Genomic DNA, 10600 nt, shown 5'->3' with positions numbered 1-10600 from the left:
AGTGCAATGCTGGTGCACGTTGGTGACAGTATCGTTGAGTAAAGGACCAGTGTTAGTTAGGTATGTCTGGATGAGAGAAAGGTTCCGAAGGAATGGATGAGTGAAAGAAATGTTCCGTTATGAGAAGATCAATATGGCATGGGAGACTAAGCAGTACGGTCTTGTTGTACTTCACACAACTGAAAGGTGCATCATATAATAATTTGACTGGGAAACTAATGCACATAACAAAAAGATTGATAGGAAGAGGATAGTGTGGTTTTCAACAACTAAAATGGTATTTAAATTATTTGTTGGGATATAACAGTTTCGAGACAAGCCGACAGGAAAGGGATACAGCTGTATGGTTATTGCCATTTTTTTACTTTGTAATTACGCCATAGTAAGACCCCAATCACAAGCTAAGAATCGAAAGGGTTACATTTAAGACAACAGGTATGTGTGCGTGTATGTATATAAATATATTGTCACGAAGCGTTCCAAGTACCTGGTTATTACACAACTAATCACAGAATTCAAAAATTTACCTCACTTCAGCCAGATACCTGAACTCTCATAATAATAAAAATCACGACTGAGTACTCTAAAGATAACAGTGATCCCTTAAAAAGCTCATTAATCATGTGAAAAATCAAACTAAGTTTATCAAGACAAGTGTGAGGTATCAACAATCAAAAAAAGAAATATACTAGGGTAAAAGGGTTTCACTACACCAAACAACTTTAACTGTTTCCCTAGTCTTAATTCACTTCAGCAAAACTAAAGGAATAAAACATGTCTATCACTTTGCCTTATGCACACAATTAATCCTATTCACTGGTGGTTAATAAATGAAACACTGTTTAAAAAAAAATTTAAAAACAAAAATTTATTTTTAAATTCAAAATTTATAATTAGAATCCACAATCTGAAAAATTTACTATTACTTGAAAACAACAAAAAATTTAATTAATTCTTGAGTTAAACTATTAAACAAAACTAAATCACAAAATTATCAAGAAATTAAATCAATCACGCAAAATTTAAACTATCAAGAATTACTCAAGATTTGAAAAGAAAACCTTAGTAAATGAAAATTAAATCAAGTATGCAGTGTTAAATTATCAAGAAATATGTAAAATGCTAAGTAAATAAATGTTAAATCACCAATTTATAAAATGTGAAAAATCAAGAAAATGCAAACACAATAACACATAAAAATTCACAAAAGATTTATCAATAATAATTTTACTAAGGCAAAATTTCCCTAATATGGTAATAATAAGCAAAATTCACTTTATCATACACAAGCTTGTGAAAACTTTCATAAAATCACTTGAAATTCCTTTAGATTCACAAAACACACTTTTATGTCAGGCGCCGTTACCAAATACACTTTTCCTACATTCAGATCTCAAAAGCTAAGATTAATACCAGTGACCACACAAATATTCTGTGTTAATAACTTCTCTCTTTTGAAGAGAGAGAGAGAGAGAGAGAGAGAGAGAGAGAGAGAGAGAGAGAGAGAGAGAGAGAACCAACACTAACAGTCTCTGAAATCAGAATGAACAAACTTTAGGATTTGAGTGGGAAACAAAACAATCAGACAATGTCAGAACAATACATGATCAGAGCAACGCAATCCTACAAAACATGACTTGATTGATCAAGATACGTGCATTTACTCTCAAAAGGCGTATGTGACGTGAACAAAAAATCATATGGGATGAAGCTCTTAACGAAATCTCAACATGATCAAAACAAACAGCAACTGGCCAGCCACAAATGGCATGCTTTCAAAACAAAGACCAAGAACCAAAGTTGGTTTCCACAACAGTACATGAAACATTGCGAAATCATTTGTCTTTTCATGTATGGGACAAAGCTTTTACAGACTCGATTGCCATTCCCGCACTCATTAACTCGTTATCTCCCGCGATGATAACTGAACCAAAACACGACATACGAAATCACGAGTACAGAACACTTGTTGATAGGGGACAAAATGTGTGATCACATACTACATTACTATTAAAACATACTACCAATTTTAAATTACGCTGTTAAATTACCCAATTCACTAACTCTTTTGAGACCTGACATTACACTACATATGATACTTCAACAATTATTATCTTTACACATAACACATGATAAATAGAAGAGTAAATATATCATAACCATGGGATCATATACATATTACAAGGCAATATCATGAAATTCCTCCCCCCAAGAAGATTAGTTATCATGGGTTTGAATCCAATGATTCAGAATGGGATAAATAATCGGCAATTACATTTTTCTTTCCAAAAATGTTCTCTATCTCTACATAGTATGGTTACAAAATCAGTCGAGGGAACTACTATGGCTGAGAAACTTGGACAGAATCAGCGATAAAATCCAGCCATGCCCAAAAATCTTTGTAGCTGTTTCCTCGTATTGGAGGGGGGGGGGAACCTCACGGATACCCTCCACATTAGTGTCAACAGGAGCTAGAGAAGGCCCTTTCCGACTTCAAATCCCAGATACTGAACAGATGTCTTTCCAAACTCACTTTTTTGTAAGTTGATTGTTAGTCCTGCTTCCTGTAATGAAAACTTTCCTTAAAATCTTCAGATGTTCTTCCAATGTATTAAAATAAACCACAATGTCATCAAGGTATACACCAACTCCTTCTATGGATCCTAGCAGCTGATCCATCACTCATTGGAATGTTCCAGGTGCATTCATCAGACCAAATGGCAAAACAGTGTATTGATACAGTCCAAAAGAAGTAATGAAAGCTGACAGCAACTTAGCATTCTCATATAAGGGAATTTGATAATATCCTTTCAACAAGTCTATCTTGGAAACAAATTTGGCTTGCCCAAGATTATCAAGTAATTGATCAATAAGAGGCAAGGGATAATTGTCAGCCACACTGATGGAATTCAATTTCCTATAATCAGTACACATCCTAAATGAGTCATCTGGTTTCTTCACTAACACACATGGAGAGCTGTAATGACTTGAACTGGGTTCTGCTAATCCATGCTGCAACAAATACTCAACTTCTTTCTTCAAAACATCTCAATGAAAAGGTGATAAGCGATATGTTCTCTGTTTAAAAGGTTTTCCATCTTCTCCGATCTTTATCTCATATTTTGTCAGATCGGTACGCCTAGGTACATCTGCAAAAATTTCAGGGAAACTTCGAATCACCTCACCTAATTCACTACTTTGCTCAATACTCAGATGTTTTAAATTACCCTCCAAATTTTCCAGTATGGAAGAATTGTTCATCTTACTTTCAGCTCCCGTTTCATAACCATCATCATCCTCTGCAGATGAAGTTGTCTGTGTTATTGATACTGCTTCAGTTTTAGTCTCTGAGAAGTAAGTTTTCAAAAGATTCACATGTATCTTCCTCTGTCGTTTCCTTCTTCCTGGTGTTTCAGTCACATAAGTTCGATCACTTAATTTCTCTATTATCCTATAGGGACCTTGAAACTTATTGGTAAGGGGAAATCTTTTCACTGGTAAGAACACTAGAACTTGCTGTCCAACACTAAAACTTCTTAGCTTAGTCTTAGCACCATATCTTCTTTGTAATTTCTCTTGACTTCTTTTCAGATTTTCTAAAGAGAACTTTCTAATTTCTCTTAACCTTTTCCTTAAGTTCTTCACATATTCTCCTTGGATTTCCTCTTGATTTTCTTCCCAATTCTCAGCAATAATCTTCAATGGACTGCTCACGTCTCAACCAAAAATCATTTCATTTGGTGAACATCCCATACTTTCTTGATAAGCATTCCTAACTTCAAACAACATTAAGGGTAAACCAGCATCCCATTCCCTTCCTGATTCATAGCAATACTTAGTTAACATACTTTTCCAAGTCTGGTGGAACCTTTCCAAGGCTCCTTGACTCTCTGGATGATAAGCAGCTGATAACTGTTGTTTCATCCCTAACAAGTTCATCACATCCTGGAACAATTTTGAAGTAAAGTTCGTTCCTCTATCACTTTGTACAATTTCTGGTAATCCAAGCTTGGAGAAAAACTCCACCAACTTCTCAGCAATTACCTTTGCACTTATACTTCTTATACGAATCGCCTCAGGATACCTTGTCACTGGACACATTAATGTTAACAGATATTCATTTCCTTTCTTTGTTTTTGCTATGGGTTGTAGGGGGGCTTTCTGAATGGCTGCATTCGGTTTTCCAGTTATCTGGCGTGTGTGACACTCACTGTAAAACCTGCTAACATCCTTGTGAATTCCAGGCCAGGAAAATACTTCATAATCTTCTCAACAGTCTTCCTGATTCCTGTATGTCCAGACTTGTGCGCTATTACTACCACTTGCTTCCTCAATGGATATGGAATCAAAATTTGATGATATTGACCCCATTCAGCATTTCCTGGTATATCTGGAGTTGATGCTTCCTCATTAGCAATCCTTCCTTTAGACAATAACAGGTATGAGTTTGTTGCATCTCTTCTTGATTAACAACTCTGAAGAACAAATCAGCCAACACTGTATCCTTCTTCTGCAGTTCCATTAGCTTCTCTCTAGTCACTTGGCCAACTTCAAGGGTTGAACTCTCAATATCTGCTAACTCTGCTACTGTAGTTTCACTGTTATCTTCAGAAACACACTGACTGCTTTATGTCGCTTCAATAACAACATGATCCTCTTCCTCTTGGGAAATCTCTTCATTACTAACATTAGGGGAAAACTTCACTTTCCTGGAACAGCTAAGCTCAAAGATCCTTCACTTGATCCTTCTTGTGCAGGTAAATCCTCAGTTTCTTCACTTGTAGACATAGTTCTCCTCATACTCCTGGTAGTTACACAACTTGGAAACAGGTGGGGGTTTTTCTTCTCTAAATCTACCATAAGACTAATTCTAAACAGTGTCTGTCACTATAGGACAAGGAACAAATGGTGCACCACCAACTTCATTACCCAGTAAAACATGCACACTTCAACAGCTAGTGAGTCTTTTACAGTAAAATCAACATTCACTGTCACCAATTCACACAACAGGTGCAAGCGGCACATAGGAGTTACCTCTTCTCCTCCTATACCCTTCAAAATAACTGAATCTCAGGTAAGATTCTTCTCCAACCGTGGGTGAGCACCATGAACTACCACACTATGGTTACTCCCCGTATCACGTAATACCTTGACTGGTACCTGCACACCCCCTCCTTGAGTTGTCAGCGTACCTTTATAGATGTATGGCTTAAAAGGATCCAAGCTGCTCAGCCACTCACTGCTTGAAATTACATTTCCACTGGTTGCTAAACACTCAATTTGTTTAGTCTCAGTCTTCCCAACTGTCTCAGTCTTCCCCACACTGCTCTTTGTAGTTTGCTTCACCTGGTTACCTTTAACCACTTGACCAACTAGCTTGGTCTGCTGATGTGTCTGATAACAATCTTGACTGTAGTGTCCTGCTTTCCCACACTTGAAGCAGACAACATTAGTCTTCTGTACCTGTCTTGAGAAACTAGACGATGAGGATTTGACATTCGATTGCTGAGGGGTATTACCTGGCTTTGCATTGGCATTGCCACTAGAAGGATTCCCAGTAGTAATGTTCCTGAAAGTTGGATGAGACCTAAAACCTGTGCTTTGTTGGTTCTGGTACTTGACATTATAATTCCTTTTGCTACATATTATGCAGTAGTCCCCACTCAGTGTAGCAGCTTTGTCAAGTTTCTTAACCTCTCTCTCTCTCTCTCTTAAATAGGCTCTTATGTGTTCAGGAATTCCTCTAAGATATTCCTGTAGGACTACTAACTCAAGTTTGCCCATAGATTTAACTTTAGCAACCTATAACCATCGTTTAAAGCATCTTCTTACTTTGTGGGCATAATCCAAGAAAGTCATCTTGTCATCTTTTCTCCAAGATCTGAATCTTTCATTGTAATATTCAGTTGTCACCTGGTAAACTTGTAGCACATTATGTTTGAGTACCTAGTACTCTTTACACTGATCAGCTGATAAGGCTAAATAGGCACTTCTTCCTTTACCGATGAGAACACTCTGTATCAAGACTGACCATTTATGCCTGAAGCCACTTTTTCAAAGTGATCGAAAAATTCATCTGGAGCTTCTGTAAACTTTGGAATTAAATTCTGCACTCTTAGTACATCAAATACAGGCTCTTGAGTACCTTGGATAGGGTTAGGCGGTGTTACATGTAATGTGGATCGAGCTTTTATTAACTCCATCTCCCTTTCATAATCTTCTTGGTTCCTTGCTCTTTCTCTTTCCTCTTTTTCTCTTTCTCTTTCTTCTCTTGCTCTATCTCTTTCTCTTTCTGCCAGCATTCTCAGCTTAATCAACCTTTCTTCTCTTTCCTCTGTTTCTTTTTCAGCTTGCATTTTCTCTCTGTCTTCAGCTGAATTCAACAATTCTTGTGCCTCTCCTAATTCTTCATCTGTTTTACCAGAGCCCATCAATGCGTGGATTGCAATACATCTGATTTCTGCCTTAATCATACCACTAGACACATTACCCCCACATGCCACTGCCAAAGCAGTCCACTGTGCCTTAGTCAGGTTGGATTCAGATAACTCTTGGATGGGAGGAGCTGCTAAAAACTTCTGAACATTGAACAGAGCCAATTTTTCTAGGTTACTCAACTAAATAATTCACAATATAATGTTAAAATAATCATTTGGTCACTCTCCTATCAAACTATATCCCTAACACCACCAGAATAAACCATAAACCAGAGTGATATTTTGTTTTGTTCCAGGCTCTGGGCACCAAAAATAATTGTAACAAAGCATTCCAAGTACCTGGTTATTACACAACTAATCACAGAATTAAAAAATTTACCTCACTTTAGCCAGATACCTGAAATCTCATAAAAATAAAAATTACGACTGAGTACTCTAAAGGTAACAGCAATCCCTTAAAAAGCTCATTAATCATATGAAAAATCAAGCTAAGTTTATCAAAACAAGTGTGAGGTATCAACAATTAAACAAGAAATATATTACAGTAATAGGGCATCATTCCAATAAACAACTTTAACTGTTTCCCTGGTCTTAATTCACTTCAGCAAAACTAAAGGAACAAAACATGTATATCAGTTTGTCTTATGCACACAATTAATCCCATTCACTGGTGGTCAATAAATGAAACACTGTTTCTAAAAATTTTATACACAAAAATTTATTGTTAATTTCAAAATTTATAATTAGAAATCACAATCTGAAAAATTTAATATTACTTGAAAACAACACAAAATTTAAATAATTTTTGTGTTAAATCATTAAATAAAACTAAATCCGAAAACTTTAATTATCAAGAAATTAAATTAATCAAGCAACATTTAAACTACCAATAATTACCCAAGATGTGAAAAGAAAACCTTAGTGAATGAAAATTAAATCAAGTATGCAATGTTGAATTATCAAGAAATATTTAAAATGCTAAGTAAATAAATGTTTAATCACCAATATACAAAATGTGAAAAATCAAGAGATTGCAAACACAATAACACACAAAAATACACAAAAGATTTATCAATAATAGTTTCGCTAAGGCAAAATTTCCCTAACATACCTTATTATGCCATGGTAATAATAAGTAAAATTCACTTTACCTTACACAAGCTTGTGAAAACTTTCGTAAAATCGCTTGAAATCCCTTTAGATTCACAAAACACACTTTTTTGCCAGGCACCCTTACCAAATACACTTCTCCTACGTTCAGATCTCAAAAGCTAAGATTAATACTAGTGATCACACAAATATTCTGTGTTAATAACTTCTCCCTTTTGAAGAACAGAGAGAGAGAGAGAGAGAGAGAGAGAGAGAACCAACACTAACAGTCTCTGAAATCAGAATGAGCAAACTTTAGGATTCGAGTGGGAAACAAGACAATCAGACATCAGAACAATAAGTGATCAGAGCAACGCAATCCTACAAAACATGAATTGATCAATCGAGATACGTGCATTTACTCTCAAAAAGGTGTATGTGACTTGAACAAAAAAACATGAGATGAAGCTCTTAATGAAATCTCAACACAATCAAAACAGATGGCAACTGGCCAGCCACAAATGGCACACTTTCAAAACACAGACCAAGAACCAAAGTTGGTTTTCAAAACAGTACATGAAACACTGTGAAATCATTTGTCTTTTCTTGTATGGGACAAAGTTTTTGCAGACTAGATTACTATTCCTGCGCTTGTTAATTCGTTATCTCCCGCGACGATAACTGAACCAAAACACGACATACGAAATCACAAGTACAGAACACTTGGTGCTAGGGGACAAAATGTGCGATCACATTCTACATTACTGTTAAAAAGTATTACCAATTTTAAGTTATTCTGTTAAGTTACCAATAACACTAACTCTTTTGAGATCTGACATTACTCTATATATTATCATTACAAATAACACATGATAAACAGAAGAGTAAATATATCAAAACTATGGCATGATATACATATTACATGGCAATACCATGAATTAATATATAATATATATATATATATATATATATATATATATATATATATATATATATATATATATATATATATATATATATATATATATATATATATATATATATATATTTATATATATATATATATATATATGTATGTATATATATCTATCATATCTATCTATCTATCTATCTATCTATCTATCTATCTATCTATATATATATTTATGAAATTTAGGAGCATATATTTATAGCTATGCTGAAGTTTTAAATTCGAATTAGTGTCTGAAAGTCCACCGATATATTCCTTTAACAGAAAAAACATTAAACTAGACAAAAAAAATAACATTCGTATGATTGACTTTAATCACAAAAGAAAGCTTCATTAACTTCCATAAAATCCAGCCAAACCGAATTTCGACGGAAAAAAAGAACAAAAAAATAAAAAACATATTCCACGACCGGCCATTAATAACGATAGCGACTCTAAATAAGATTAATGAAGAGAGAAATGGCCTTCCTTCCATAATAAAGAGGGGAAAGCCATCAATTGACTTTTCATGACGACGAGGGGAGAGACTTTTAAGATAAGATAAGGACGGAAAGGACTTTCTGATAACCGCCGTGTCTTGAATCGCTTCCATGCAAATGAGGAATAAAAACATCACAGCGGAAACCAATCTCGGCATTTTATCCCCAACACCTCTGAGAGGAACACCTTATACATACACATTATTTGTGCATAAAAGTGCGTGCTTATACAATTTCCGATCGCACCTGGTAATGCAATTTCTGCTAATTATGAAGTCTTTCAAAAAACTGACGCAAAAGAAAAATAAAATGTTATAGCACATGAGAGATATCTATTTATAGCATTTAAATAGACCTTATATTTTTTTCAAACCGCTGGAAAACACGAGAAAATCTTAACATTTTAGAATTACTGGAGTAATTCTGATAACTCGAAACTCTATTTTACGGATATTTATTTTCCTGTTATTTTACCACTCACTTATTGGTAACGATTAAAGAACTAAAATACTTCACTCTGTGACTTTGTTTGACCATCACAAAATATATATATATATATTATATTATATATATATATATATATATATATATATATATATATATATATATATATATATATTTTTTTTTTTTTTCTTGTGGGAGAAAAGGAACCCATTAACATAAGTGTTGCTGTGGAAAATCTAGTCCTCCAATACAACTCTTGAAATCTACATTTACTCGGGAGTTAAAAGACTTACTACGTGAACTGTAAATTGCTACGTTTGAAAACCATCGCACAAAAAGTACAGGAAAAAGACAAAGAAATGCTCGTTTGTCCCATACTTGTAAAAGCGACACAGAATGGTATAGGTGAAGCTCCCACGTAGAACAAGGGCTAAAGAAGAGAGAGAACAAGACAAATATGCAGGAAAATGACAACAAACACTTCTTCTTCACCAACGACGGGGAAAAGATTCCGGCAGAGAATATCATTCCGTGGCACAGCTGAAAATAAACAACAATTTCTATTCGCTGAGAATTCTGGAACGACGCAAGCACTCTCCCATGGCTTCAATGGTGGCTTTGAGAGTATTTGCCAGCAGTATGACGGGCATGGCGTCGTCTCTCACACTTTCCTTCGCTTGCTTTTCACCGGCACTTAAACGAATGATTGGACATGTCATATTCCACCCGGTTATGCTTGAAATATATGGCAGTCACCCTAACACATAAGGAAACCTGTATGACGAGCTTATGTTCATATTAATTAACATCAGAATACAAAAGCCGAGATATATACAATAAAATAAACAAACGTGGGTGTAAGTTAAGCTACACTTTCACATCTAACAGCTTCCGAGATTTTGCTCTGAAAAAAGGATAAAGCAACAAAAATAGTATTAAAAAACAAAGATGTAAAAAGTAAGACATCCGTGAGGGGGGGGAAAAAAGCCAGCGATGAAATGCGAGAAAACGACAAAAGGGGAAAGAACTGATGGTAAAAATACAAAATACGGCGAGGGAGAAGAGATATGAAATGGGGTAAGGGATGAGAGTGTGAATAACGCTGTCCAAACACTACTCATGATGGAGAGTGCGGTGCGTCACGTGACCCGAGCCATTTACATCACCCAACCGTCATCCAT

Source organism: Macrobrachium rosenbergii, chromosome 56, assembly GCF_040412425.1.
Source record: "Macrobrachium rosenbergii isolate ZJJX-2024 chromosome 56, ASM4041242v1, whole genome shotgun sequence".
Taxonomy (NCBI): Eukaryota; Metazoa; Arthropoda; class Malacostraca; order Decapoda; family Palaemonidae; genus Macrobrachium; species Macrobrachium rosenbergii.
This window is presented reverse-complemented; position numbering follows the sequence as displayed.